Genomic DNA, 11899 nt, shown 5'->3' on the forward strand with positions numbered 1-11899 from the left:
ACCTGGTCTTGGCAACGTACTAAGGAATATTACACGCTTATTTCGCACACGTTTGACCGGAAATGGACGTTGTGGAGAACGTGGGAGCTTGGCACGAATTGCGGATAGTTTGTTAGGCTAGTTAACTTCTATTTTTAAAAGGGGTAACGAGCTAGTAGTTAGAACACTTGGCTAATTTCAGCTACACACACTCATACAACTGCACTCTTGAGCATTCGGCAAAACACTTCACATTTTTTACACATTCTTGCACATTGCACCATAGTGATCCTTGTACCTAGCTCGTTACTATCTGAAGTTGTAAACATTGGTTGCTTAATTTGAACTTGGTGATTGGTAGTTTCCATCACCCGAGGTTTTTTATGCCGGAGATCATTCATTGATCAAGGGCTTTTTCCTCGTATAAATCTTTGTGTCACTTGTGCAATTTTCATTTAAGTGATCCTTATCATTGTTCATCATTTCAAGCATCATTCCCCATAACTAAGAGTTTGGTTGCATTATCCTCGTTAGATTTTTTACCAAAACAGTTTGGCGCCCACCGTGGGGCAATTGGTGCTTCGTTTCTAAGAAAGTATTTCTGTTGGTGATCATTCCGGTTCATTGCATACGAATATATGGCTTCATCATTGAAGAATACCTCTACTGCATTGTCTGCGGTCAATTCGTCTCAGGGCATTCCACCTTTGCCTCCACCACCTGCTGGATCTCAGAAAAATGCTGAGAAGAAACCAACTCCCATTTTCTCTAAACCTCCAACTTCTTCTGCTCCTTACACTCCCACTACTAGTGACATGTTTACTTTGATTTTGCAGATGAAGGAGCATATACAGCAACAGGATAAGACCAATGATAGGATCCTCAAAGAAATCGGAGATCTCAAGAAACAAAAGAAAGCGGTAGAGGATCATTCCCCACTGGTGCCTAGATCTTTGAATTTTGATACTCCGGTGATTACTTCTCAGCCTTCGGTGATTCCAGATGTTCAGTATGTGGGTGGACCAAAAGGAGTGCACTACGGATCAACAGTAATGACTCAGGCATCAGGCTCATATTTCCAGCCAGCAGGATCCTATCCTCAGCATATGGGATCCTTCATGAATTCAGGAGCCTACTCAGGAGCGCAGCAGATTCAAGGATCCTCCTTTGTTCCAGGATCATCCCAGGTTCAAGGATCCTCCTTTGTTCCAGGATCATCCCAGGTTCAAGGATCCTCCTTTGTTCCAGGATCATCCCAGGTTCAAGGATCCTCCTTTGTTCCAGGATCATCCCAGGTTCAAGGATCCTCCTTTGTTCCAGGATCGTCTCAGTTTCAGGGATTCTTCCAGATGCCAGGATCCTTGAGGAGTTTGCAAACAGGAAGTTCAGATGTCCATCAGGGAGATTTTATTCCGATGCAGGCCATTGCTTCCACTGGTCCCTCCATCATCCCAGAGTCCCAGCAATATGGATTCACATCCGGTGTTCCTAACTTGAACCCAATGGGAGGTAACACTTTTAATAATTCTCTTACCACTAACCATGGATTCACGCAGGATACAGGTATCAACCATGCCATGGCCAGAGAGCTGCAAAAACTGAAGGATATGATATCAAGTGTTCCAGGAGTGGTCAAACCCATCCCGGAGATTGCAGATGGAAGCCATAAGATATCTCGTTTTGCACCACCAATTTGTGATGCTGAGATACCCAAAAGGTTCCATGTTCCAACTATGAAGCTGTATGATGGTTCGACGGATCCTAAGGAACACATAGCACAATACAGGGAGAGGATGGAGATCAATCCAATTCCAGAAAGGTTAAAGGAAGCATGCCTATGCAAGGGATTTGGATCCACACTTACTGGATCAGCTCTCAAATGGCTGCTAAGTCTTCTCCCTTACTCTATTACCTCGTTTGCTAATCTAGTTAACTTATTCAATAATCAGTTTTCTTGTAGTAGAAAATTTGAACGATTAACTAGTGATTTATATAGGATAACTCAGGGTCATAATGAATCATTAAGGGATTACATAACCAAGTTTAGTAAAGAGTCCTTAGACATTCCCAACTTGGATATAGCCACGGCTGTTGAGGCCTTCAAAATGGGATTGCTTAGGGATTCATTGTTCTATGATGATCTTGTTATGACACCATGCAGGAACCTAGATGAGGTAAGGACTCGGGCACTCAGGTTCATCCGGCTAGAGGATGACAAGAGGATCCAGGAGAGATTAGCAGGATCCTCAAAACAAGAAAAGCAAGGATCCTCGTTCAAGAACAACAAATTCAAATCCTATAACAGAACTGACAACCAGAACGTGCATGTTGTTGATCAAGAAGATGATGATGAGGATTATCCTCCAATTTCTGAATATTGTTTTTCCGTTGATAACAATGAACTAATCCTTGCGATGCAGAATCTAGGAGATAAAGCCAGATGGCCTAGAAAAAATGACAGACCGGCCGCAACTAAAGACAAATCAAAGTGGTGTGCATACCATGAGGATTTTGGGCATTTAACAGAGGAATGCATCGCATTGAGAAAGGAAATTGGATATCTATTGAGCAAGGGGCATTTAAAAGAATTGCTGGGTAGAAAAAAGTCAAGGACTCAGGATCCTGAAAGGATCCCTGAGAAAGCTCCAGCCCCTCCGGCAGATGCACAAGTGATAAACTTTATTTCTGGAGGATCAGACATCTGTGGTACATCCTTCTCAGCAGCTAAAAGGCATGCAAAGGAAGCTAAAATGGATAATGGAAAAAGACCTGTTCGAACATCAAGTGTCTCTGAAGGAAAAGTCATAACCTTTGATGAGGATGATCGTGTTGACATTCAGGATCCTCATCACGATGGTTTAGTTATTACTCTTTTTATTTCTAACCATTTTGTCCGCAGGATCCTTATTGACAGAGGAAGCTCAGTGAACATTATCCAACTGGATGTTCTAAAGAAAATGGGTATCCCTGAATCAGATATCATACCAAGATCCTCCGTGCTCGTGGGATTTAGTGGCGAAACTAAGAACACCCTGGGGGACATCAAACTCCCAATTTATGTTGAAGGATTACATAATTATCAAAAATTTTGTGTTATTGACTGTTTATCTTGTTGTAATGTTATCCTTGGCAGGCCCTGGATACACGATATGAAGGCAGTCCCATCTACCTACCATCAATGTGTGAAGTTCCCTAGCCCTTGGGGAATAGTCAAGATCGATAGTGATTAGCAGGAGGCTAAGGATTGTTATACTTCATCAATGAAACCAGCCTCGAAATCAAGGGAGCAATAGCAATCAAAGTATCCTCCAAGGGATGTCTTGGAGGCAAGAGAGCAGGATGTGGTAGAAATCCTTATGGATCCTGATGATCCTGAATCCAAAATCTATATCGGGTCAGGGATCCTTGGTAAAATGAAAGAATATCTAGTATCCTTTCTAAAAAGGAGGAAAACTACCTTTGCATGGAAGCATGAGGATATGACAGGTATATCTAAGGATATTATCACTCATAAACTTGGCATTGACAGGTCATTCAAACCAATCCATCAAAAAAGGAGGAAGTTTGCACCGGAAAGAAATGCCATTATCCAGGAAGAGGTAGAGAAATTGCTCCGAGCAGGTATGATTAGAGAGGTCAAGTATCCAAGATGGTTGGCCAATGTGGTTGTTGTTCAAAAGAAAAATGGAAAGTGGAGGGTATGTGTCGATTTTACTGATTTAAATAAGGCATGTCCCAAGGATCCTTTCCCATTACCCCACATTGACTCCATGGTAGATGCAACGGCGGGTCATGAACTGTTAACTTTTATGGATGCTTCCTCTGGATTCCAGCAAATTCAGATGGAACCATCTGATCAAGAGGATACGGCTTTTATGACTCCAACCGGTATATATTGTTATATTGCTATGCCATTTGGATTAAGGAATGCAGGTGCAACATATCAAAGGCTGGTGAATATAATGTTCAAGGATCAGATTGGACAAACTATGGAGGTTTACATAGATGATATGGTGGTAAAGTCCATAAAAGCTGAGGATCACCTAAGAGACTTGGAGGAATCATTTGATATCCTTGACAGATATAACATGAAACTTAATCCTTCAAAATGTCACTTTGGTGTTAAAGCAGGTAAATTCTTAGGATATATGGTGACCAAAAGAGGCATTGAAGCTAGCCCAGAACAAATCAAAGCATTGGTGAACATCAAATCTCCTGCCAATGCTAAGGATGTGCAAAGGCTAACAGGCAGGATAGCAGCTTTGAACAGATTTATATCCAAATCCTCAGAGAAATGCAAAGAATTCTATGATATCCTAAGGAAGAACAAGAAATTCGAGTGGACTGAGAAGCATGAAAGTGCTTTACGAGCTCTCAAAGAATACCTATCCTCAGCTCCAGCCTTGATGAAACCAGAAAAAGGAGATGTGTTATCCTTATATCTTGCGGTATCCTCAAAAGCAGTAAGTGCAGTCCTTGTTAAGGATCATGAAGGTACACAACATCCTGTCTATTATGTAAGTAAGAGTTTACTTGATGCTGAATCCAGGTATTCACACCTTGAAAAGCTTATTCTTGCATTAATCATGGAATCTACTAAGTTGAGACATTATTTTGAAACTCATGTTATTGTCGTTAAAACTAATTTTCCAGTTAAGAATGTCCTCAGGAAACCAGAGATGTCAGGTAGGATGGCCAAGTGGGCAGTGAAGCTTAGTGCCTATGATATAAGATATGAGCCTAGGACAGCCATCAAATCCCAGCATTGGCCGACTTTGTGGCTGATTTCAGTAGTGATTTACAAAAGGAAGCCGAGTTAGAAGTCCAGCAGCTGAAGGAGACCAAGGATCCTTGGATACTCTATACTGATGGATCCTCAAATGTCAAAGGCACAGGGCTTGGTATACTACTAAAATCGCCACAGGGGGACATTATACCCCGTTCCATAGCTTGTGAGTTCCAAACCACTAACAATGAGTCTGAATATGAAGCCTTGATTGCTGGTTTACAAATTGCTAAGCATATGGGGATCGGGTATCTTGAGGTACATGTAGATTCATTACTAATTACAAATCACTTTAATGGATCCTATACTGTTAAAGGTGAAAAGCTAACCAAATATTTAGAGATAGTCAAAGAATTGGCACTCTCTTTTGTTTCCTTTAGTTTGACACAGGTACCAAGGGAAGAAAATACAGAAGCTGATGCATTGGCTAAATTAGGATCATCTTTGAAGATCCCGGAGGATATAAGCATTCCTATTATCCATATCTTGGCTCTGGCCATCGAGGATCATGTGGCGATGGAGATAGGAGAGGATTCTGCGATTATCCCTAGTGAGGATACTCAATCTTTTCCAGGATCAGGATCATGGATCTCACCAATCATGAGATACTTACAACACGGAGAGATTCCTATGGGAGAAAACCCTAGGGCTTTCAAAATTAAGGTATCTCAATTCACAATCTTAAATAATATGTTGTATAAGCGATCTCTTGCAGGACCATATTTAAGATGCATCGAGGATCCTGAAGTTCAAGAAGTTTTAAAAGACTTCCATGAAGGAGATTGTGGAAACCACACTGGGGGCAGGGCATTGTTCTCAAGGATCTTAAGGACATGATACTATTGGCCAACTATGAAAAGAGATGCTGTGGAATATGCTAAGAAGTGTGATCCTTGTCAGAGATACAGCAATATCCTTCATCAGCCGGCTGAATTTCTACATCCTATATCCTCCTCTTGGCCATTTATGAGATGGGGGATGAATATAGTTGGTAATCTCCCTAAGGCACCTGGTGGGAAAGTGTTCATGCTTGCTATGACTGATTATTTCTCCAAGTGGATAGAGGCTGAAGCTTTTGCCCAAGTCAGAGAAAAGGAAGTTATATCCTTTATTAAGAGAAATATTATAACTAGATTTGGCATTCCTTCTGAAATTATATGTGATAATGGTTCCCAATTTATTGGGGGCAGAACCACTAACTTTTGTGACAGCTGGGGGATTAAGATGATAACATCAACACCAGTCCACCCACAAGCTAATGGTCAAGCAGAATCATCCAACAAGATCATCATCAACAATTTGAAGAAGAAACTTGGATCCAAGAAAGGGAAATGGGCAGAAGAATTACCTTATGTGCTTTGGGCTGATAGGACAACCCCCAAGAATGCTACTGGTCAAACACCATTCTCTTTGGTATTTGGGGCAGAATCAGTGATCCCAACAGAAATGGTGGTTCCAACTGCTAGAACAAGTACCCGTGATCCTAAGGAAAATGATGAGAACCTGGCTCAAGACTTGGATACAATTGAGGAAATTAGGGATTTGGCCAGGATAAGGATGGCTAGTTATCAACAAAGAATGGCTGGTGCTTACAACAAAAATGTCAGGATAAGGAAGTTTCAAGTTGGAGATATGGTATTGAGGAAAGCATTCCAGAATACCACCAATCCTGCTGATGGAAAGTTGGCACCAAAATGGGAAGGCCCTTATTTGATTGAAGCTGAAGCAGGAAAGGGGGCATATAGATTGCTGACCATGGAAGGTGATTTGTTACCAAGAGCTTGGAATACTGTCCATTTGAAGAAATATTTCATGTGAGACAGGATCCTCCTGGCACGTATGATCCTTACATTAGGGGTATCCTTGAAGGATCCTTAAAGCATCAATGATCCTTACTTTGGTAATGTCCTAATCTTGAATTATTTCGTTTACTTATTTTCTCATACAAGGATAAGGATCATGTGTCCTTCATCCTTCTCTCACAAGACTTTGAGTTTTGAAAGTTCAGGTATCCTTAGCATAATGTTGATTATCTACAGAAGCAATCCAGATCCTTGGGTTTAACCCCAGTTATTTGGGCTTGACCCCAGCTTCGCCTGTAGCGCATGATGATCCTGGTATAGTTCAAGGCATTGGGACCAGTACTCCCTTTAGGGGCTGATAATTCCATTGTACTGGCTATATCTAGGATCCTATGTATAATGGTAGACGTACCATACATCCGTTCCTAAGGTTTCTAACGTTTTCACGTTAGCTAAAGTTTTGGCATTATCATGTCACTAAGTTTGGATAGTCACCAGTTAGGGCCATACTCCAGTTTACATACGATCCTTGGGCTTGTCCCCACTTATCCTTGGGCTTGTCCCCAGTTATCCTTGGGCTTGTCCCCAGTTATCCTTGGGCTTGTCCCCAGTTATCCTCGGGCTTGTCCCCAGTTGCTAACTCTTATCTTATATTGGCTTAGTCCCAAGTTATGCTCTATTTCAGGTCTTTGAAGTTAAACAACTAAGGATCCTTGATCCTTATTTCTCTCTAAGGTTTATCTTATAGTTATCCTGACTATGGTTAGGATCCTAACTTGGATCCTCAGGTATGATCCTTGACTATTTTTATTCTATTCATTGTTTATTTGAATAACCCTTATACTTTGACAACTGAACTCATGATCCTTAAAACATATACTACTTTTTGGGATTTTTCAACTATAGGATATTTGATCATGGATCATATCCTAAATGTTTTCAATCTGACTTATTCAAAGTTGCTTATTTAATAAGTGTACATCAAGACAATTAAAAAATTAAAGGAACTTAAAGGATAACAACACAGGATAAGCGACAAAAGGTTAAGATTTTATTTATTAACAAAAAGACTAACCCTTCAAAGGTTGTCAAAATTACCTACCCCAAGCATCTACCAGCAATACGTGGCCCGTCCGCTGAGGTAGGTAAAGGGTGTCCATAATAATAGGGTTGAAGTTGTGCAGGAACATAAAGGCGGCAGGATCACAATGGTTTCATCCCCCAAACAGAGGATCCCTCCACCAGTTGCAATCCTGCCTATTGTCTGAAGGATCCTAGATCCTTAAACCTAAAACTATTGTTCACAAGTACAGACCATCATTGTTCAACAAAACAACCACTAAACAAAAAAAATTGGGCTCCGGCTATGTCTAGGAGTTTCCTTCATCGCCCAATCCTGCAGCTTAGACCTTCGCTGCATCCTCACCACCAGCTCCACTTGCCTCACCACCCTGATCCTTGCCACTGCCTCCAGCCTCAAGTGTCAGGATCTCCTCAGCCTCTTCATCGTCCTCCAGTTCAGCTAGCCTTGCTTTCCAACCCTCCACGTCCCAGGTGCTCTTATCGAAAGCAGGATCCTGAGCTTCCATGGCCATTTGCAGCTGGATCTTGTACATTGCTATGGCGGCGGAGACCTTAGCATCCTGGGTGATCTCGTGCTTCTCATAATCAAAGTTGATCAGCATCTTGGCAGCTTCATTCTTGGTGGCCTGGAGATCCTTCTGAAGATCGGCTATCTTGAGGTCTTTCAACACAGCAACCTGTTGAAGATCAGCAATCTTGCTATCCTGATCCTCAACATGGTCAACATAGGTCTCTATCTCAGCAAATTTCTGCAAGGAAGACAAGGGATAACGTCAGAACCAAATGATCCTCAAGCAAGCAGGATGTACAAGCAGGGACAGTGATCCTTACCTCGTTGAAGTAGTCCATGAATTGTTGGCGGATCAAGGGGAGGCCTTGCAGATCCTCAGCTTCGGAGGCCTTTCTCTTCTTGCCTCCCTTTCCTCTGAGGGGTGCCTTGGGGATTGAAGCAGTTGGGCTGGCAGGAGTCTTCTTCCTCGAGGATTTGACGTTGGTGAGATCGGTGATGCTAAACTTTGAAGCAGACTTGGTGGATTTTCCAGCACCTACACAACCAAAACAAGATAAGTATCTCAATTTTACTTAAATTTTATTATTTAATTGAATCTTCAAAACAAGGATACTTACTTGACATTGTGACAGAACCAGAGGATACTTCCTGAGAATCTTGGGTGGTAGTCTTGAAAGTTCTTGTTTCAGGATCAAGTTTCTTGAAGGCCAAGAGTCTCTCTTTAGCAGCAGGAGTTAATCTGAGGTGTGAAACGGAGATAGCTACACAACAAAAAAGCAAAAGAATGTCAGTGATCCTTATTCTGAAGGATAAGTTCTGTGGTGATCCTCCTCAGGATCCTTCATCCTACCATGGGTAGCCCACTTCTTGGGTAGATCCTTCCCATCAGGGATAGAATCTCTTCTCACAAAAAAGAAGCACCGCTTCCAGTTGGTATCATTCTTGGTGGCTTTGAAGATTGGATGCTCCTCCCCAGGCCTTCGTTTGAACAGATAACGATGGGAGCCAAAGGTGGTAAGATCATACAGTTCCCCTAAGTCAGCCATGCCTAAATCTATCCCCTCCTGCTCGATGATCCTTTCAAGGGTATACAAAACCCTCCAGATCATCGGCATGGCTTGGATGTAAGATATGCCGGTCAGGGAAAAGAAGGATTGGGTGAAAGCTGGAAAGGGATATGTGTAGCCAATGACAAAGGGGGTCACAGGGAATGCAACCCATGAATCAGAAGTGTGATCGCTCAGGGCAGTAGGATCATAGGGTTTGAACACGGTGTTTGCGGGAAAACAATACCGGATCCTGTCAATTTGAGGATCGGTGAAGATGCAGCTTCTTTAGCGGAATCTGTTATGATCCCTTGACTCTTGAAGGGGCTTACTTTCTGGTGATCCTTAGCAGGGGAGTTCCGGAGCAACATCTTGAACGAAGTAATTGAAAAAAGCAGGAAAACAAAGCAAGTAAAAAGAGAAGATGAAGAGGAGAATACCTGTTTGATCTTCTAAATGCGGTTATAAAGGGAGAAGTTCTTGATTTTAAATGCAAACGATCCTATCTCTATCTCTATTTATAATCATGATTTGTGCAGGGTTGTCAGTTCCGTGACGTCAGGATTGCAACGGATAGTTCGATTACAGCGGCTATATATCCGTTAGTTAGTTACGGATAAGATCAGCAAAATATAACTCGTCAATGTTACATAATTACTCCTTATATTTTGGGGGCAATTGTTAGGGCAAGATTTTTAATGACCTGTGATCCTCACATGATATCCTGATAGTGATCCTTACTTCTGTGGAAGATAGTGATCCTCAGAAGAGCTTCAGGATCAGGATCATGGATCATCCTAAGGATCCTTATACTAACGATTGTTCTCTTTGAATTTCGTATTGTTTTGCAGGAGTTACGAGTTGGACCTGGTCTTGGCAACGTACTAAGGAATATTCCACGCTTATTTCGCACACGTTTGACCGGAAATGGACGTTGTGGAGAACGTGGGAGCTTGGCACGAATTGCGGATAGGTTGTTAGGCTAGTTAACTTCTATTTTTAAAAGGGGTAACGAGCTAGTAGTTAGAACACTTGGCTAATTTCAGCTACACACACTCATACAACTGCACTCTTGAGCATTCGGCAAAACACTTCACATTTTTCACACATTCTTGCACATTGCACCATAGTGATCCTTGTACCTAGCTCGTTACTATCCGAAGTTGTAAACATTGGTTGGTTAATTTGAACTTGGTGATCGGTAGTTTCCATCACCCGAGGTTTTTTATGCCGGAGATCATTCATTGATCAAGGGCTTTTTCCTCGTATAAATCTTTGTGTCACTTGTGCAATTTTCATTTAAGTGATCCTTATCATTGTTCATCATTTCAAGCATCATTCCCCATAACTAAGAGTTTGGTTGCATTATCCTCGTTAGATTTTTAACCAAAACAGCTAGCATGAACACTTTTCCACCAGGTGCCTTAGGGAGCTTACCAACTATATCCATGCCCCATCTCATAAATGGCCAAGAGGAGGATATAGGATGTAGAAATTCAGCCGGCTGATGAAGGATATTGCTGTGTCTCTGACAAGGATCACACTTCTTAGCATATTCCACAGCATCCCTTTTCATAGTTGGCCAGTAGTATCCTGTCCTTAGGATCCTTGAGAACAGTGCCCTGCCCCCAGTGTGGTTTCCGCAATCTCCTTCATGGAAGTCTTTTAAAACTTCTTGGACTTCAGGACCCTCAATGCATCTTAAATATGGTCCTGCAAGAGATCGCTTATACAACATATTATTTAAGATTGTGAACTGAGATACCTTAATTTTGAAAGCCCTAGGGTTTTCTCCCATAGGAATCTCTCCGTGTTGTAGGTATCTCATGATTGGTGAGATCCATGATCCTGATCCTGAATAAGATTGAGTATCCTCACTAGGGATAATTGCAGAATCCTCTCCTATTTCCATGGCCACATGATCCTCTATGGCAGGAGCCAAGATATGGATAATAGGGATGCTTATATCCTCCGGGATCTTCAAGGATGATCCTAAGTTAGCCAATGCATCAGCTTCTGTATTTTCTTTCCTTGGTACCTGTGTCAAACTAAAGGAAACAAAAGAGAGTGCCAATTCTTTGACTATCTCTAAATATTTAGTTAGTTTTTCACCTTTAACAGCATAGGATCCATTAAAGTGATTAGTGATTAACAACGAATCCACATGTACCTCAAGATACCTGATCCCCATATGCTTAGCAATTTGCAAACCAGCAATCAAGGCTTCATACTCGAATTTCTTGTTCTTCCTTAGGATATCATAGAATTCTTTGCATTTCTCCGAGGATTTGGATATAAATCTGTTCAAAGCTGCTATCCTGCCTGTTAGCCTTTGCACATCCTTAGCATTGGCAGGAGATTTGATGTTCACCAATGCTTTGATTTGTTCTGGGCTAGCTTCAATGCCTCTTTTGGTCACCATATATCCTAAGAATTTACCTGCTTTAACACCAAAGTGACATTTTGAAGGATTAAGTTTCATGTTATATCTCTCAAGGATATCAAATGCTTCCTCCAAGTCTCTTAGGTGATCCTCAGCTTTTATGGACTTTACCACCATATCATCTATGTAAACCTCCATAGTTTGTCCAATCTGATCCTTGAACATCATATTCACCAGCCTTTGATATGTTGCACCTGCATTCCTTAATCCAAATGGCATAGCAATATAACAATATATACCGGTTGGAGT

This window comes from Helianthus annuus, chromosome 1, assembly GCF_002127325.2.
Source record: "Helianthus annuus cultivar XRQ/B chromosome 1, HanXRQr2.0-SUNRISE, whole genome shotgun sequence".
Classification (NCBI taxonomy): domain Eukaryota; kingdom Viridiplantae; phylum Streptophyta; class Magnoliopsida; order Asterales; family Asteraceae; genus Helianthus; species Helianthus annuus.